Genomic DNA, 20,425 nt, shown 5'->3' on the forward strand with positions numbered 1-20,425 from the left:
AAAGACTCCAAGAATATGCAAGGCTATCTGGCTTGTGGGTTTATTGCATCTGCAGGAAGCATTACTAAATGTGTGTCCTTATGTTCAATTTTTGTTAGCAGTGCATTAGTTCATTAACTAACCATTCTATGTAAGCACCTGCACTACTTTCAAGCCGGTGGTAAGCAATCAAATTTTCTTTTCTTTCCATCTTTCATCTTCCAGTTCTTACTACGGTGCTAAAGTTAAGACAAGTCGTACGGGAACGCCAGTGATTCGCGAATCATTGCCCCCAGCTCGGTATCCCAAAAACACACGCCCTGCTTGTACCCCGGGCATAAGCAGGACCAACCCACTACCCTCCTGTCATGGGGTCTAGGACCCCGTCCAAACTGGGACTCCAAGCCCCCGCCCTTGAGTCCTGGACTTAGTGCGGAGCAAGGACGTCCTAACCCAAAAACCACCATGACAGTCGGTCCGGAAAGAGCCAGAACCCTTGACAAGAGAGTAACAACTCTTCCAAGCGCCCATACTCAAGTATGTGCTTGGAATAATAAGTCTGTGACTTGCCTAGCGTCTTATGCAATGGCCGGTCCTTAACCGACACAGACAGGGAAAGCAGTGTAACCAAGCTATGCCCCGCGTCCACAGCGACACAACCTCTTACACCCACCAATACCCAAACCATATCTCTGCCCGGTCATCATTTTTCATTTCCACCATTTATATATTCCAAGTGATAATAATATATTAATATATTTCCTATATCTCGTGAGCGACAGAAAATCACTCGACTTCTACCAAAGTCCTATAGCATAGCAATCTACATGATCCTGTCATACTAGTAAGACTCATAAGATAAAGATATATATGCAAGTGGGTTTCATTCAACTCCTTAAAACTTAATGCACAAATATAATTTAAAGTGCAGCAAAATAGAGGTTATGCACCGGGGCTTGCCTGTGTAAGATTTAATCAAAAGTTAGTTTCCATCATGGTGACACGATCTCCAAAAGCACCATTTCTCCAACAACTCCCGATGACTCCACGATCCATCGACGTTCCTATTATGGTATGCAATGCGATACAATGCAAAGACATAATTAATCAACTGCTACCGTGATTCAAAAAATACGATTTACGCCTTTCAAGTTAATGAGCTAGTTCTAAAAACTAATGTACTAATCTACATATCCATGTTGTCTAATAAGACGTTATTTCTCAACAGTTATTTTAGTTATATAAACCCAAGTTGTTTCTTTATTTTATTCTATCGATTTAATTATTATTCGAAATAGAGCATCATTATCTACCTCGCAAACTAATTATTATTGAGCTACAAAAATTACAATGAGCAGATAATAATATTAGTAATTTACTGTAAAATTTTTAGAGTTAATACTATCACCGATTTATCATGGAAATTCCTACAAGTTCACCTTTTAATAATATTAAACACTTTAAAATAATTAGATTAACCCTAAAAACATACGGAACCTATGCGAACCAAATACCCTATCAGATAGACCATGATTTTAGAAACTTAACAAAACTAGTTTGGCATCTTTATGATTTTCAACTATTTACTTTGAATTTCCAAACATTCAGCCGATTACTAATATTAACAAAATACCAAAGAGAGAAGAAAAGGCCCTTGGGCCCTAAGCAGCCCAGCTCGCCTGGACCAGCGGCCACGGCAGCCCAAGCGCGGCAGGCATGGCCCAACGCGAGGTGGGCGCACGCAAGCGTGAGCGGCCCAGGCACGTCGGCAACCAGCCAGCCCACCACGTGGGAGCGTGTGGCCCGGACACGTCGGCAACAGGCCGGCCCAGCGCGCGACAGCAGCAGACCGGCCCAGCGTGGCACAGCAACGGGCGTGGCAGACTAGTGAGAGCAGGCCGGCCCACAATGGGAAGCCCAGCGGCGGTGGCGGCAAAATGCGAAAAGGCCCCTTTACTATCTTAAATTTAACCCACGGTACTCTAGTCACTATTCATGCGAGTCACTGACTTTGCATCGAGAACCCTAGAAAGATTCTATTCTCACCATCTCACCCTTATCTCCTTTCTCAAAACAGAGCATGGCAGGGGAAAACCGGCCGGCGGCAGAATCAGGCCGCGCGCTCATCGACGGCGGTGGGGAAGCGGCTTCACGGCTTGCTCGATGCCGAGCGCACCCGCTGGAGGACACGGCTCGGCCAGAGCAGAAGCAAGGTGCCCCGGCCATGTGCACCGACGCTTGGGATCGGGCGGCACCACGGTGAGGGCGCACCAGCGACGAGGCTGGGGCGGTTCGTGCACGGAGGTGGAGCGGGTCATGGAGGCGGCGTGGTGCGGCGCCCGTCACGGCTGTAGGTGTGGGCTGTTGCGGCGATGGGGTGCATCACCGGCCCCGGGCAGCAGGCCAGCCAGCACTGATGACAGCGGGGCGGCGATGGCGCCTAAGAGGACAGTGCTGCGGCATGGGCGTGCGATGCGGGGAGGGAAACTGAGGGACGGCGCTACGAGCGAAAGCTACGGAGGCAAGGAGGAGCAGCACTATGGAGCCGCCAGTCCAGCACGGAGACCAAGGGGCGCGTGCTCCCAAGAGGGGAAAGGGGATATACGATGGCTGCAGGGTCACAGCAGCGGTGCTCTAGGGCGAGCGGGAGGTGCGGCGACTGCGGAGTGCCAGCACTGCCACACACGTGAGTTGTGGGGGAGGTGCTCGAAACTACAATGCATTGGAGCTCACGCTGGGGAGGGCCGACACCGGCAGGCGGTTGGCACAGCACGGCGACGCCGGTACGAGGCAAGCAGAGAAGAGGAGCGGACGGGGCAAAGAAAAAGGCAGGCACGCAAGGGATAGCAAGGAGCTGAGAGCGAGCTCGCTAGATGAAGTCAGAGGAGACCAATCGACAGCGGTCACGACGAGGCACTGCGGCTGCTGCAGGCATGGAGCTGGGAAACCTCCTCACGGCAGCTGAAAAAGAAGGGAGAGAAAGAGAGTGCACGAGTGTGCGAGGCAGCAGCGGCAGCGGGCCACGGCGACATCAAGGACGGGGCATGGGGTAGGGCGCACGTGGCACAGCATGGTCGGCAGGGCACACCTACGCGTGCACAGGAACATGAAAGGACCCGGCGTGGTAGGGAAAAGTCGCCATCATCGTAGAGCCCAGGGGCCAGGCGGCAAGTAGGTGAATTAAAATACCGAAAGACCCCACGATCACCAACGATGATGTCACAATGGCCATACATATTGATGATACTCGGCTTTGTCTACGTGCGGATGGCGGTAACGGAACAGCGGCCACGCGCAAAGCCCACGGCGCTAAACCAACACATAGGGCAACGCGGGAAGAGCAGCGGTATCACGACAAGGTCATTAATTCGATGGGACAACGAAGGCAGTGGCTACTCAGTATTTTAAATGCACCCAAAAACTATGTTCCAAATTTTACTTAAGTACTATACACTAGTCGTATCACATTTTTGTTTATAAAATTTATTTTTCATGCTTAATCAAATAAACAAGCCATTCGCCCTTTTATTTGCTATCAGACATCTTTACGCACTAGTCCATATGTCATACTAACCCATAGAAATAAAACTTCTAGGAACCAATTAACCCATTGTTCATTATACTTAGCCAAAAGTGACACTTTTAAATATAAGTTAAATTTTAGAATCCGAGAAAGTCGTTTCAGAAATTTTCTTAGGCCTAAATTTCGGTGCTAAACGAGCTCGTAACACCAGAGGTGTTATAACCAACCCCCCTCAAAAAGAATCTCGTCTCGAGATTCGAAGCCAGAACCAGAAGAGGGGAAACGTGATTACATTACGTAGATCAGGGATTACATGAAAGATTACATGATGTGGCAGAACCACCTAATCTAATATCTCCTAGGAGTGCTTGTCTTCCATTAGACACTAAGCACTTAGGGGAGAACACTAAATTACTTGGTTCCGTTGGGCACACCCTAGGGGAGAACCCGAAAATCCACAATTTTGCCATCAGGATCACAAATGCGAGAATAAGGCTTACATCATTCTTGACTATTTCTTACATCACTTTAATACAACATCAGAGTAATAGTTATTGTATAACAGCGGAATGTAATCATCTTATCAGAGTTATGTACAATTTAATTGTTCAACGGAATATAACCATGTGATCAGAATTACAGCGGAAATAATTATCTAATCATGACATGATGAAGCATTGATAAATGACTAGGACAACATATTATAAAACTTTCATTTATAAAAACATTTAGTAAGAGTTATAAATAAAAACTACGATCGTAGCGTAAAGGAAATCCTCTCTGAGCCTATCAGGAGGAATCCACACACAAAGGTCAGCTTTAGCCTCCATCTGTCACCTACAACAGGGGGAATAAAACCCTGAGTACTCAATTTTACTCAGCAAGACTTACCCGACAGGAGAAAAGAAAAGACTCCAAGGATATGCAAGGCTATCTGGCTTGTGGGTTTATTGCATTTGCAGGAAGCATTACTAAGCGTGCGTCCTTATATTCGATTTTATTAATAGCCGCATTGGTTCATTAACTAACCATTCTATGTAAGCACCTGTGCTACTTTCAAGCAGGTGGTAAGCAATCAGATTTCCTTTTCTCTCCATCTTTCATCTTCCAGTTCTTACTACGGTGCTAGAGTTAAGACAAGTCGTACCAACTCGACGGTGATTCGTGAACCAATGTCCCCAGCTGGGTACCCCGAAAACACACGCCCTGCTTGTACCCCGAGCACAAGCAGGACCAACCCATCACTCTCCTATCCTGGGTGTCCAGGTCCCCATCCATACTAGGACTCCAAGCCCCCGCTCCTGAGTCCCGGACTCAGTGTGGTGCAAGAACCTCCTCCACCAAAAACAAAACCCTCATAGTCGGTCTAGAAATAGCCGGATCCACGACAAGAGAGCAACAAGTCTTCCAAGCGCCCATACACAAGTATGTGCTCGGGATAATAAATCTGTGACTTGCCTAGCGTCTTATGCAACGGTCGGTCCTTAACCGACACAGACAGGGAAAGAAGTGTAACCAAGCCATGCCTCGCGTCTACGGCGACACAACCTCTTACACCCACCAATACCCGAACCATATCCCTGCCCGGTCACCATGTATCATTTCCACCATTTATATTTTCCAAGTGATAATAATACAGTAACATATTTCCCTATATCTTGCGAGTGACAGACAATCACTTGACTCCTACCGGAGTCCTGTAGCATAGCAAGTTACACGATCCTGTCATACTAGTAAGACTCATAGGATAAAGATATATATATATATATATATATATATATGCAAGTGGATTTCATTCAACTCCTTAAAACTTAATGCACAAATATAATTTAAACTACAGAAAAGTAGGAGTTATGCACCGGGGCTTGCTTGGGTAAGATATATATTAAAAAGTTAGTATCTGCATCTTCAGATCATCCACCATCAACTGGATAGAAAGCCCATTGCATCATCTCCTAGAGAGAATACCATTACACCATCTTTGGATTCCCAATCATCCTTCAATTGATCCGTTGACCCATCATCGTACCTATATGATATGCATTGATGCAAATGCATAGATGTCAATAATCAACGACAGCCGAAATGCTTAGAAATCCGATCACGCCTCACATGCTAACGAGATAGCTCTAACACTAGTCTATGTATCCAAGTTGTCGAATAAGATGTTATTTCCCAACAATTATTTTAGTTATATAAACCCAAGTTGTTTCTTTATTTTATTCTATTGATTTAACCATTATTCAAAGTAGGGCATTATTATCTATCTAGCAAACTAATTATCCTGGAGCTACAATAATTATAGTGAGTACCTAATATTGCTAGGAGCCTACTGTATAAATTTCAGATCCAACAATATTATCAATTGATCACAACAATTCCTACAAGTTTATATTTTTATAATGTTAAGTATCTTAAATTAATTATATAGCTTCCAAGAATTTTTTCAAACTATGTGAACAAAATATACTAACAGGTGGATCATGATTTTAGGAGACTAACAAAACTGGTTTCACCATTTTTGGATTCCTATACCATTTTATATTGATTTTACAATTTAACTAGAAACCTATATTAGAAAAGTATTTAAATAACGGAAAGGGCCGGAGGGAACCCATTTTGGCCTAGCAGCTAGGTAGCCCAGTCGGCACCAGTCTGGCCCAGGTGGACGGTGCGCGGCGAGCACAGCCCAGCGTGGGCGGTGGCAGGCCGGCCCAACACGCAGGCACCAGCTAGCCCAGTGACGGCGGAACAGCGCTGAAGGCCCACGCGGACACGCAGGAGCAGCTTGGCCAGAGGCCCAGGCGGGGCACGCGACTAGCGGCCCAAACAAGCTGGCCCGACGCGACGGCAGCAACCTGGCCCAGCGTGGCTAGCCCAACTGACCTGGTGAAAACGCAAAAAGGACCCTGCGCTTTCACGAAACTAACCAACAGTCCCACATGTACTATTCGTATGAGTCATGTATTTCACAATAAAGACCCTGTATAATATTTTAGCTTGGATTCATACCCTTCTTCATCCTCCAAAGCAGAGCACCTAGAGAGGAGCCGTCACCGGCGGCCGGTTCGGCACGGAAACCGCACGGCGATGGCTGGGGACCGGCTGTGGGGGTGCGCGGGACAGGCCCGCATCTAAGGGTGCCAACAACGCAGGATGAGGTGGCCCACAATAGCAGGGCAGCATGCGGTGGCGGCGCGGCATGGTGACCGGACGACTGTGGCAGGGGAGGCAGTACGCCGGCCGACGAAGATGGTGGGGCGGCACAACGACAGCGGAGGACCCTGCGACTCGGCGCGCACATGGACCGGGACGGACCGGGGCGGCACGGCGTGCTCGCGTGCGGGTTGAGGGGCACGGCGCGCGCGAGGGATGTAGGGCGACATCAGCTGCAGCTCCAGCGCAGACGGCGCGGGAGGGGCGTCAAGGTACTACGGGCACCCGGGGAGGAGGGCACGGCAACATGGCGTGACCACGGGCACCTCTGGGTGGCTGTGGGGCACGAACTAGCGCGGGTCGGGAGCTTGCTCGTGGGGAAGCAAGAAGGAGGGATGCCAGGAGAAGACCAAGGCCACGTGGGCGCTGCCATGGTGGGGACCAGCGTGAGGCAGCAGGGAACCGGGAGGCGGGCGCGGGCATGGCGCTGCGGTCCAGAGCGGGAAAGGAAGGGACGGCGCGTGCTCGGGCGACAGCGGGACGAGCAGCACATGCTCGCGGGGTGGCTAGGTGGCAGGGGCGCCGTGCGAGGCAAGCAGAGGAGGGAGCGGTGCCATGGAGCAGTAGGGACGGCACGACAATGGTAGCGCCGATGGACGGCGGTCCAGCGCAGACCGAGGAGCTCGCGCATGCTCGTGAGGGAAAAGGCAACGGCGGCGCTGTAGGGAGGAAAAAGGAGAGGTGGCTGACTACGTGGAAGAGCAGCGCTGTGGCCTGCACGTGGCATGCGTGGTGGAGAGGAAAAAGGAGGGGCATGGGGAGTAGGCCAACGCGACTAGGACGTTGTCAATCGGGTGCTTGGCTCGGCAGAGAAACAGTCTAGACATGCGAGGACAGACTGAGACAAGCGGAGTGAGGCAAGGCAAGCAAGGTCAGAGCAACAGTAGCAGACCGAACGAGCAGACTAAAACTGGGGCATCTCCTCCACGGTAGTAGAAAAGGAAGGAACGGGAAGCAGCACGAGGGTGGTACACGTCGTACCCACGCTAGAGCACCGACGCGGAGGTAGGATGGGATGGGGCAGCGTGGCCGGCAGCGGTGCACCAACGCGCGTATAGGGACATGAGAGGACACAGCATGGGCAGGGGGTTGAACTACGTGCTCATTTTTAGATGCCCAACGCAATGGACCAGTTCGTATGCGATTGGATGTGAAGCTTTGCAATGCAGAGAAAAGCAGAGCCACGACGAGAATGAGACGGTAAATAATTGCCGTGCGACGAGTACGCTATATGCCAGGAAAAATAGACGAAGCTGCTGCACTCCCTCTCTCTTCAGTTCTTGCTTATCAAAATAAACCCATGAGTATATATATATATATTGTTCTATTTATGAATGTATTTTATTTTATTTATAAAAGTTGCTTTTCATGCTTAATCTAACAGAACAAACCCTCCATCATTTACTTGCTAAAATCATTATAGGACATTCCTAAATATTTCTATGCACTGCGTAATTTAACTTGGGCGTTGATTCAAGTCCACAAAACTAGGTCACCGGATTCACTTATCACATCAAGTATGTTTAAATCAAAAATTCCGAGAAACACGTTTCAAAAATTTGACTTAGGCCTAAATCGCGGTGCTAAACGAGCTCGTAACACCAGGGGTGTTACACACGACTTCGAATACTAAACCACACAGGGATTTAGGGATACATGGTTAAGAGCAACCTGATACAACCGAGACTTTACAGAAGTCGAGATAGGCGAGGACAATGGAGAAACAACAAGATAATGAGTATCCAAAACATGGCGTACGTCCAACAGATCCAAAAATACTTGACTAAGAAGTCAAACATCATGAACCCTAAGATTGACTACCCAAAGGGAACTTGAACTTCTTTGATGAACCAGATCCTTTCTTCTTCTCAGATTACACCATCACCTCAGACTGACAAACCTAGCTCCACAATGGTGATTAGATCTCGTAGCTCTACTCCAAATGCGAGGGGAATGGGGATGAAGAAGAAGAGCAAGGAACAAGGGTATCTTATAGGGGCGAATGGAGGTAGGGCGCAACACACCGGAGATAAACATGGCCATGGTGCGCTCCCTGCACCAGCGAGCGGATGGAAAATAAAGGAGAGGAGATAAGAGGGTGCGCTCGATTTGGGAGGCATGCGATGGCTAGGTCCCCAAGAGAAGAAAAAGGAGAGGGAAGGGGGGGGGGTTCGATACGAGGGGCGAGACATGGGGGTCGAGAGCCGACCGGATGCTAGGGAAAAAGGGAAAAGCACACAGTGCACAAGGACGGCGAGTGCAGCACGATGCTGCGGCCACATGAGAACGGGGAGCTAGAGGGCCCGACATAGACGGCATTCGCAGGGCATGCAGTGAAATAACCCGGCATACGTTGTGCGGTCAACTAAACACAAGGCTTGAGACATGACATCCACTCAGGCCTTTTTCCAAGCACTCCCTACTACCCGAGACTAACTTTCCTTACTACTCTTCTTTTTCTTTCCCTTCCTTGACCACATCCGTCTTTCATGCAGACTAAGACCATGTCATACGTTTTTCCTCCAAAACCACCTCTTCTTGCTTACCTTGAGAGAACACTATGTCATCAACCTATTGTGGATTTCCCGTTTGAACACCTGAATATTTCCAAGGTGAATATTTGTAGCAAAAGCGGTATGATGGTGTAACTTGGTAAAGGTACTTGGTCAACAACCTCGATACCAGCGCATGCCGAGCAGCGTCACCATGCGGTAGTTGTTCCACAGGGAGCCCTCAGTTTTGTCGTGGCACCGTAAGCTTTTAACCAGGCAACTACTACCAACTTACATGCCATGAAGGCGGTGGGGTCATAGACCACAGAACAAGGGGAGTATTGCAAGGGAAGATTCAAACAACAAGGGTTCCCTTCACAACAAGGGACACGGAATTCAAATCCAACGGTGGATTTGTTTTAAAGAGATTCAAGTGTTCTACTGGGACATCCACAATTAGTCGACACAGTGTCCAATGTCATCCAATCATGGCTGGTCTGCTGGTATCCGAATGGTAACTTCTCTTGTAACCCGCTTAATATCACCCATGAAAACTCTTAAACACGCCTAACGAAACTTAAGGTAGATGAACACAATAAACATAGCGAAATAAATAAAATGCATATTCCAACGGTCTTATACGGGTACATCATACATGCATCTAGTCTCCCATTCACAACACAACATTCACCGTCCCTGTTGGTGGACGATCTCAACAACTACAGATGACAACAACGGCAAGAGTACAATTCCGGAGGACAGCGACGAAGAACACTACTACGAGTACAACATCCCAAGGCAACTAAACTACTTGGAACCACGCATCTTCATTCCTGGGCTCGGCGGATTTCTTCTACTGCCCTGGCTACAGATCTACCTCTTCTCTTGGCAGTGGCTGAGTGAGAGAAACCAAGGGTTCTACTTCTGACACTTCTGAGAGTGGGGGCGCTGGTGACACTGCAACACCGGTTCTTCTTCTTTCAGGCGAGTAGACAGGGATCCCTTCCAAGATCAGGGCATCCTGCCTTTCAGCAGCCAGCATCCTTCGCTTGGCCCTAGGACAAGATAGGCCTCCCGCAGTTGATGGACATGTCGATCTTCAGCCTTCTTCAGAGCTTTCGACATGGCAGTCTCCCAACTCTCAACAGCTGTAGCACTAGCATGCGCTTCGGCAAGTTGCACCTGGAGCATTCGGATGAAGATCTCGGCTTCCTCGGCCTGCCGGAGGCAGATCCTCAGTTCCAAGGCTTGCCGGTCATACTGGTCATCTAGAACAAGCAGGTACGTGGTCAAGTGCACCATGGTAGGACTATCTTCTTGCTCCTCCCGCCCTTGCAAGGCCTCCATGCGAGCCCTCTATGCCCGTCGATTCCTATCCAAAGGGGGAAAGAACCTCATGGGGGTATGGGCAATGGGCTCCTCATAGATCTGGCAGAGGTACCGCAAGGCTTTGCGGGCCACAACCTGGTAGGTGTTGATGAAGCTAAACCTAGTTGCGGTCACACTCTAGGCTTCAGTGAGGTTGGGAAACTCTTCACTCTTCCCGATGTAGATGGTAACCTCACACTGCTCGGTGCCATGCTCCTCATACTCACGGCCCTCATACTCAGGATGATCTTTGACTCTGAGCTTTTGTAGGGTGGCATGTAGGATTCTAGGAAAACCCTCAACATTCAGGCAATAACTACTAACCCATGCTCCTGCCATTCCTGGCGGTGGTTGTGAGGAAGGACTGAGCGAAAAGCTTGCTCAAAGGAAAAGTTGTACTAGCTAAAGTGCGCCGTGTGGTGGTACCAATGGCTGAGCTAGGCTCTACATATAAAGCTGGAGCGTTCTGACGTGGTCCACCGGGGTTCCTGCGCGGGGTCACTACGAATGAATCTACCAAATTTTTCACGTGTTCGAGGTGAGCGAGGTCCGAGGCCATTACTGACTGGTATGACTATAGGGCAAGGGCCTAACAAGAGCATAGAAAAGGGGTATGGGGAGACATGAGTCACGACAGGCGTGAACCACGGGCAAACGCAAAACACGAAGCCACAGTGCAGGAATACTCCAGACAGGAATGAATCAGTAGTGCACAGTACGACACACGTGACACCTATGGATGGCGTGTCTACAAGTAGTACGACACTACAATGCACAAACAGGGTATGCATGAATGCACGTCCTATACGTCCTTCCACTGTTGCCAACATATAGGGCAACCGTTCTCAGATTTTTGGCATAGCGTTCTCTCCCTGTAGCTAGTCGATGCTATCGGACTATGTTTGGTGCTAGTGTACCTACAGAAAACTTGATTAAATCTACCTAAGTCAGCAGAGTGCCATCTATCCTGGATACATAACCATAGTAATAGGGCTACTTATATAACTTTGCATGCAAACGTCCTATTCTTTTGAAAAGAATTTGTTGACAAATTTTATTTTAGAAAAGGTTTCGAAGCTTTATTTCTTCATTTATGCCCTGATACCACCTGTGGCAGAACCACCTAATCCAATGCCTCTCAAGAGTGCTCATCTTTCATTAGACACTAAGCACTCCAGGGAGAACACCAAATTACGTAGTTCCATCGGGCACACCTCAGGGGAGAACCCGAAAATCCACATTTCATCAGGATCACAAATGAGAGAATAAAGCTTACATCATTATTAACCATTTCTTACATCACGTTTAATACAACATCATAGTATAATATTTACTAATTATAATAGTGGAATATGAGCAGGTTATCAGAGTTATGCATAATTTAATGTAACAATGAAATATAAACATGTGATCAAAATTACAGTGGAAATAATTATCTAATCATGACATGATGAATCATTGATATGTAAACTATGACAACAGATTATAAACTTTCATTTATAAAAACATTTAGTGAGAGTTGTAAATAAAGACTATGATCGTAGCATAAAGGAAATCCTCTCTGAGCCCACCAGGAGGAATCCACACACAAAGGTTAGCGCTAGCCTCCACCTGGCACCTGCAACAGGGGGAAATAAAACCCTGAGTACTCAATTGTACTCAGCAAGACTTATCCGATAGAAGGAAAGAAAAGACTCCAAGGATATGCAAGGCTATTTGGCTTGTGGGTTTATTGCATTTGCAGGAAGCATTACTAAATGTGCATCCTTATATTTGATTTTTGTTAGCAGTGCATTAGTTCATTAACTAACCATTCTATGTAAGCACTTGTACTACTTTTAAGCCGGTGGTAAGCAATCAGATTTCCTTTTCTTTCCATCTTTCATCTTCTAGTTTTTACTATGGTGCTAGAGTTAAGACAAGTCATACCAGAACGCCGGCAATTCATGAATCAATGCCCCCAGCTAGGTACCCCAAAAACACACGCCCCGCTTGTACCCCGAGCACAAGCAGGACCAACCCACTACCCTCCTGTCATGGGGTCTAGGTCCCCATCCAAACTGGGACTCCAAGCCCCTACCCCTGAGTCTCGGACTCAGTGCGGAGCAAGGACATTCTATCCCAAAAACCACCATGACAGTCGGTCCAGAAAGAGCCGAAACCCATGACAAGAGAGTAACAAGTCTTCCAAGCGCCCGTACCCAAGTATGTGCTCGGGATAATAAGTCTGTGACTTGCCTACCGTCTTATGCAATGGCCGGTCCTTAACCGACACAGATAGGGAAAGCAGTGTAACCAAGCCATGCCCCGTGTCCGCGGCGACACAACCTCTTACACCCACCAATACCCAAACCATATCTCTGTCCGGTCACCATTTTTCATTTTCACCATTTATATATTCCAAGTGATAATAATAAAGTAATATATTTTCTATATCTCGCGAGCGACAGGAAATCCCTCGACTTTTATCGAAGTCCTGTAGCATAGCAATCTACACGATCCTGTCATACTAGTAAGACTCATAGGATAAAGATATATATGCAAGTGGGTTTCATTCAACTCCTTAAAACTTAATGCACAAATATAATTTAAAGTGCAGCAAAATAGAAGTTATGCAACGGGGCTTGCCTATGTAAGATTTAATCAGAAGTTAATTTCCATCATGGCGACACGATCTCCAAAAGCACCATTTCTCCAGCAACTCCCGATGACTCCGTGATCCATCGACGTCCATATTATGATATGCAATGCGAAGCAATGCAAAGACGTAATTAATCAACTGCCACCGTGATTCAAAAAATATGAATTATGCCTTTCAAGTTAACGAGCTAGTTCTAACAAGTAATGTACTAATCTACGTATCCATGTTGTCGAATAAGACGTTATTTCCCAATAATTATTTTAGTTATATAAACCCAAGTTATTTCTTTATTTCATTCTATCGATTTAATCATTATTCGAAATAGAGCATCATTATCTACCTAGCAAACTAATTATTATTGAGCTACAAAAATTACAGTGAGCAGATAATAATATTAGTAATTTACTGTAAAATTTTTAGAGTTAATACTATCACCGATTTATCATGGAAATTCCTACAAGTTCACCTTTTAACAATATTAAACACTTTAAAATAATTAGAGCAACCCTAAAACATACGGAACATATACGAACGAAATACCCTATCAGATAGACCATGATTTTAGAAACTTACCGAAACTGGTTTGGCATCTTTATGATTTTTCTACTATTTACTATGAATTTCCAAACATTCAGCGGATTACTAATATTAACAAAATACCGAAGAAAGAAGAAAAGACCCTTGGGCCCTAAGCGGCCCAGCTTGCCTGGACCAGCGGCCACGGCAGCCCAGATGGGGCAGGTACGGCCCAACGCGGTGCGGGCACGCGCAGGCGCGAGCGGCCCAGGCGCATCGGCAACCAGCCGGCCCACCGTGCGGGAGCGCGCGGCCCAGACACGACGGCAACAGGCCAGCCCAGCGCACGATGGCAGCAGATCGGCCCAGCGTGGCACAGCAACGGGCACGGCGGACTAGTGAGAGCAGGCCGGCCCACAATGAGAAGCCCAGCGGCGGCGGCGCCAGATTGCAAAAAGGCCCATGTACTATCTTAAATTTAACCCATAGTACTCTAGTCACTATTCATGAAAGTCACTGACGTTGCATCAAGAACCCTGGAAAGATTCTATTCTCACCATCTCACACTTATCTCCATCCTCAAAACAGAGCATGGCAGGGGAAAACTGGCCGGCGGCAGAATCGGGTCGCGCGCTCATCGACAGCGGTGGCGAAGTGCCTTCATGGCTTGCCCGATGTCGGGCGCACCCGTTGGAGGACGCGGCTCAGCCAGAGCAGAAGCAAGGTGCCCCAGCCACGTGCACCGATGCTCGAGACCGGGTGGCACCGCGGTGAGGGCGCGCTGGCGGCGAGGCTGGGGCTGTTCGGCATGGAGGTGGAGCGGCTAGTGGAGGCGGCGTGGTGTTGTGGCTGTCACGGCCGCAAGTGCGGGCTGTTGTGGCGATGGGGCGCATCACCGGCCCTGGGCAGCAGGCGGGCCGGCACGGATGACAGCGGGGCGGCAATGGTGCCTGGGAGGACAGTGCTGCGGCACGGGCGCACGATGCGGGGAGGGAAACTAAGGGGCGGTGCTGCGGGCGAAAGCCACGGAGGCGAGGAGGAGCAGCATTGTGGAGCCGCCAGTCCAGCGTGGAGACAGAGGGGCGCGCGCTCGCAAGAGGAGAAAGGGGAGATACGATGGCTGCGGGGTCACAGCGGCGGTGCTCCAGGGCGAGCGGGAGGTGCGGCGACTGCAGAGCGCTAGCACTGTCGTGGCACGAGAGCTCCAGGGGAGGCGCTTAGAATTGTAGCGTAGTGGAGCTCACGCTGGGGAGGGCCGGCACCGACAGGCGGTTGGCACGGCACGGCGACGCCGGCGCGAGGCAAGCAGAGAAGAGGAGCGGACGTGGCAAAGAAAAAGGCAGGCACGCGAGGGATAGCAAGGAGCTGAGAGCGAGCTCGCCAGATGAAGTCAGAGCAGACCGACCGACAGCGGCCATGATGAGGCACTGCGGCTGCTGTGGGCATGGAGCTGGGACGCCTCCTCACGACAGCCAAAAAAGAAGGGAGAGAAAGAGAGTGCACGAGTGTGCGAGGCAGCGGCGGCAGTGGGCCACGGCGACATCGAGGACGGGGCATGGGGTAGGGCGCACGTGGTACAGCGTGGTTGGCAGGGCACACCTACACGTGCACAGGAACATGAAAGGACCCGGCGTGGCAGGGAAAAGTCGCCATCATCGCAGAGCCCAGGGGCCAGGCGGCCAGTAGGTGAATTAAAATACCAAAAGACGCCACGATCACCAACGACGATGTCACAGCAGCCATGTGTATTGATGATACTCGGCTTTGTCTGCGTGCGGACGGCGGTAATGGGACAGCGGCCGCGCGCAAATCCCGTGGCGCTAAACCAACACACAGGGTGACGCGGGAAGAGCATCGGCATCACGACAAGGTCATTAATTCGATGGGACGACGAAGGCAGTGGCTACTCGGTATTTTAAATGCACCCAAAAATCATGTTCCGAATTTTACTTAAGTACTATATACCAGTCGTATCGTATTTTTGTTTATAAAATTTATTTTTCATGCTTAATCAAATAAACAAGCCATTCGCCCTTTTACGCACTAGTCCATATGTCATACTAACTCGTAGAAATAAAACATCTAGGAACCAATTAACCCGTTGTTCATTATACTTAGCCAAAAGTGACACTTTTAAATATAAGTTAAATTTTAGAATCCGAGAAAGTCGTTTCAGAAATTTTCTTAGGCCTAAATCTCGGTGCTAAACGAGCTCGTAACACCAGAGGTGTTACAGCAACGGGACTGTTGCCCGGTGCTCCTGGTGCTATGTGCCTATCAGGCGCCGGATGCCTACCAGGTTCTGGGGTCAGTTTCTGGCATTGCTCGGGATTTACATGCAACTCGAGCCAAGATTGGGGCGAGCATGGGGGCTCTTGCTCGGCTGGGGCTCCTCTGGGTTGGGAACTTCTTGAGCCTTGGTCGAGCCCCCGAGCCCCTAGGTGAAGGTGGCTCGTGCGTGGACTTGGCCTCCCTTAGCTCAGTTCTTTTGACATTGGGGATTCCCTTCGCATAGGGCTGTCTGCGGACCACGGAGTCATCCCATGTTGTCAAAGGGTGCATGCTTGATGTTGTCAGAGGGTGCGCGCGAGGGCACCCGATCGGTGTAGCCCCCGAGCCCCCAGATGATTTGGAGAATCAGTCAGGGGTTAGTCGAACTGTCATGTCCATAATCCGAGGATTTAACAACTCGTATGTTAGACTCTTGTCAGGTACTCTACATCCTGTGTACTTTATTTAGAGAGATTTATTGCTTAGCACAGCATGGCCTATAGGGGCGTTGATGAGGTATAGATACTAATAAGGAGCTCCATACCTCCCCTTATATAGTCTAGGATGTAGGGTTACAAACACAGTCCCAGTCCAATCAGTCATAAGTCGGTTACAAAGAATCCTAGCCTAACTGGATTACACGAAATCCCGAATAAGACAATTTCTATTTATGGCTATCTATTCCTTGGCTTCCAAGTAAGATGATGTACTTCCGGTCTATTCTCTTGTTGGGGTGCCGGTTTTGGCCTTTGCCAGAATACCTAGGGTCTACGTAGTCGACAAATATTAGTGGTTTACAAGTTTTTTCAATAATTGCCTGTGGTAATTTACATACATATTTAGGGGCTATTCTTTCGTAATGACAGATGTGGTTAAATTTTTTAAACAATAGAAACAGATCCAATCACTATTCATGTCGATGACGATAATCGGTGCCTGAATATTTCTGAAGTTGTGAGAATTTCTTGTACGGATTAATGTGTAGGCTTCAAAAAGGAGCGTCTAATTAGTGATAGTAAGAGAGAGCTTACTGTCCTTACTGTATAAAATGCATGGAAGTCACTGTACGTACTGTAGCTGTGCTTTAGTGGAAACTCGCATTTATTTAGTAGTGGTAGGCTAATGATAGCTGTGCTTTAGTGGAACTCGCATTTATTTAGTAGTGGTAGGCTAATGATATCGATGACACAACCTCAATAGCACCGCGAAGAAGGTGATTGCAGGCAGTGAGCTGTCTGCTGCAGATGCCACCGTTGCAGAGGCGAACTTGAGGCTTACATGGTACAGATTTACGCCAAGCGCAATCCTGAAAAGCAATTTCCATAGGTAGACCAGGGACTAATTATTAAACTCTTATATGGCATGAGCATACCATCGATCATTTCTTGTTTTGTTTTGTAGCAGTAAGTTAATGTGACAGAACCGCCCAATTTATATAAGATCAAGTACGGCTGTCCCCGCTAATATGTTGACACACACATACTTTCACTCATATAAACCCGGTAGTCCGCCGAGTGTCCTGAAAGACCTCGGTAAATCAACATCACAACCAAGATCGCGTGATTAAGCAAATACACATCACATACGCAGAGTTGCAGCGAAAATAATATTACAATAGGTTCACAAATAATAGTACAAGTTTAGGTTTCAAAACCGCTTAGTGAAAACAACATAGCTTTCAAAAGATTACATTAATATATGTTCCGAATACATTGCTAGCATAAGTGACATCATCAGACAAAAGCATATAGATGAGAAGTAACTATAGGATCACCGAGCCCACTCAACAGGCCAAGAACTCCACCTGCAACATGGTGGGATAAACCCTGAGTACTCGAATGTACTCAGCCAGACTTACTCGTCGGAAACCAAAATAAATGACACCAAGGATCATGCATAGCTTAATTTAGTGGATCTGGCTGGACAACCTTTTTTCATAAAAGCTGGAGTAACCATTAGCATTATTCACCTGTACTAGCAGTGACTTTTAGCCATTACCTACCCTCTATATTAGCACATGTACTAATCAATCACTTGATTAAGTTACAAACAATAATAACCATATCAGGTATTTCATGGCTCATTGTCATTATCATCGTCATCATTATTTAACCATATCTTTAAATTTAGTGAATCTACGTTGCCGCTGCTCAGTCAAGTTCTCACTATCCGGGAGAGACGGCGATTCGAATCGATTCCTATCCAGCTGGAGGGGTATTCCTAAACACAAACCCTGCTTCCCCCGTCAGGGTCACAAACGAGTCACCTTTGGTACGATTCAGGAGTCACGAGTCCGAACAGATCGACATTCTTAGAGAACCACTCTGCCAAGGTTGTTCGGGACTCTAACCCACCTTGGACTTATGCCAATGGCTCTCCACACATCCTTACTATCTCCAGAATGCATGCCACTGCTCGCGTCCCCAGCCTGAGTCGAGCTACTAGGCTTCGCGGTCGGAACGACTTATCCGGCCAGCTAAGTATTAGGCTGCGTTCAACATGACATGAGGACGTACAGCGTATCGGTCCTTAAACGACACAGACGGGGATAGATTCACACCCAAGACCTCCATGCCTTGTTGCTGCACTACCGTCATCCCGTCCGGTCTCTTTTTCATTATTAACACATGGTTCTTTTCCATGATAGCAAATATAGCCAACCGTGACCAGAGCTCATCCTACATCTCGCAGGTGACAGGAAATCACCCGACTTCTACCGGTCTAAGCATAGCTAAGCATCATTCGATCCTACACTTAATTAGGATTCATAGGATTTTATCTGGACAAGGTAAGGATATAATGCAACAATTGGTTCCAACCAATTCCTATACTTAATGCATCATCAACAATAAAAGATACTCAAGTTATTTGTAAAAACATGGGAGACTTAGAATGCTCCGAGGCTTGCCTGGGATCCCACACTGAGTCAGTGTTAGTTAGACGACACTCGCTAAGTGAGCATCTCCCGTCCTAGCACTTGTCCAGTCCTTCCACCTTCGGGATAGGTTCACCATACACTGTCTTCGGGTTCGGCTCCAACATCACGTCCTTCACGTGGTTCATCTAGCGCACCTAGATGAGATGCAAGATGCAAGTGCATGAATATGAAGAATGGTAATACAAGAGGCATCACATAAACATTCAAGACACACAAGATTATGCAAGATATAGACACCAATGGCTATTTAACTAACATCACACAACTAACTATAGAGAGCAAGCACATCAAGCATGACACAAGTTTAACAAGGCCACAAGTATCATAACTTGACCATCAACAAGGGCATAAGCCACCCTTAGCAACACATGGAGTAAACAACCATAACTAGCATATGTCTATTTCTGGACTAGAATCAACAGCTTCATGTTTGGATCATAACTAGAGTTATATAAATCCAATAGCCATGAAACAAGACATTCTGGAAAGCTTATGAAATTTTCTACAATTCATCTTTAATCATCTTAGCATGATTCTCAAGTTAACTAAGTCAAATATACCCATTTACAGAAACTGTTCCACAATTGACAGAGAGCTGCGATTTCTAAAACCCAACTTTAAACAGGCATAACTCACAAACTACAAGGCCAAATACCACCAAATTTTAACAGCAGCTAGATACATGAATTATCTACAACTTTGTTATTATAACCAAAAGCTCATTCAAATCGTAACTAGATCAAACACTAACATCTTTCAGATCTGCTCAGAATACAATTAAAACCTGATAGAAGACTTAAAAGTCATGTAACTCCTACACTATCTGGCCTATGACCTTACAATTTGAACACAAGCAAGATCATGAAATTTTATACAACTTTTGTATTCACTACAATCATAGAAAACATCATTTACACCACTAAAATAATTGCACAAGCAAAACTGCAAATGCAATCCAACAGCAGTGGTACAGAAAACTGATAGAAATTTCAGAGAAGCACAACTGGAGTTCTAGACCTCCAACAAACATGAACCATAACTTTTTGAAAATATTAGGAAGTTACCTACAACTTTCTTATTCTCATATTAAGATGATTCTATAGTTAGAAGGGTCAATTAATCCAATAATTGAATCTCTGTCCAAAACATAGACAGAAACTGACATGCCACTTTAAACAGCTATAAATGGAGTTATATATGTCGAATAAATGTGGTTCTAGACTTTTTAGAAAGCTTGTAAAATTATAAACAACTTTGTTGTAAACACCTCAAGCTAATTCTACTATTAAGAATTCCCCACAGTAAGAACAAGGAAACCCTCTATGGGTTTGGGCAGAAACAACCACAGAGATTTAAGCAAGCATAACTCAAGATCTACTTAATCAAAAATCATGATATTTAGCTTTTTGAAAATATTAATAAAAGCACTACAACTCATGTATTATCATAAAGTCAAGCTTCATAACTTAACTGAGCCAATT

The 20,425-nt window shown here is 47.0% G+C and overlaps 1 pseudogene; it reads right to left on the reverse strand.

The window, feature by feature from the left end:
* LOC136536408 (WAT1-related protein At5g64700-like) overlaps positions 1 to 20,425 on the reverse strand; it is a 59,182-nt pseudogene that overhangs the window by 26,649 nt on the left and 12,108 nt on the right.

This window comes from Miscanthus floridulus, chromosome 2, assembly GCF_019320115.1.
Source record: "Miscanthus floridulus cultivar M001 chromosome 2, ASM1932011v1, whole genome shotgun sequence".
Classification (NCBI taxonomy): Eukaryota; Viridiplantae; Streptophyta; class Magnoliopsida; order Poales; family Poaceae; genus Miscanthus; species Miscanthus floridulus.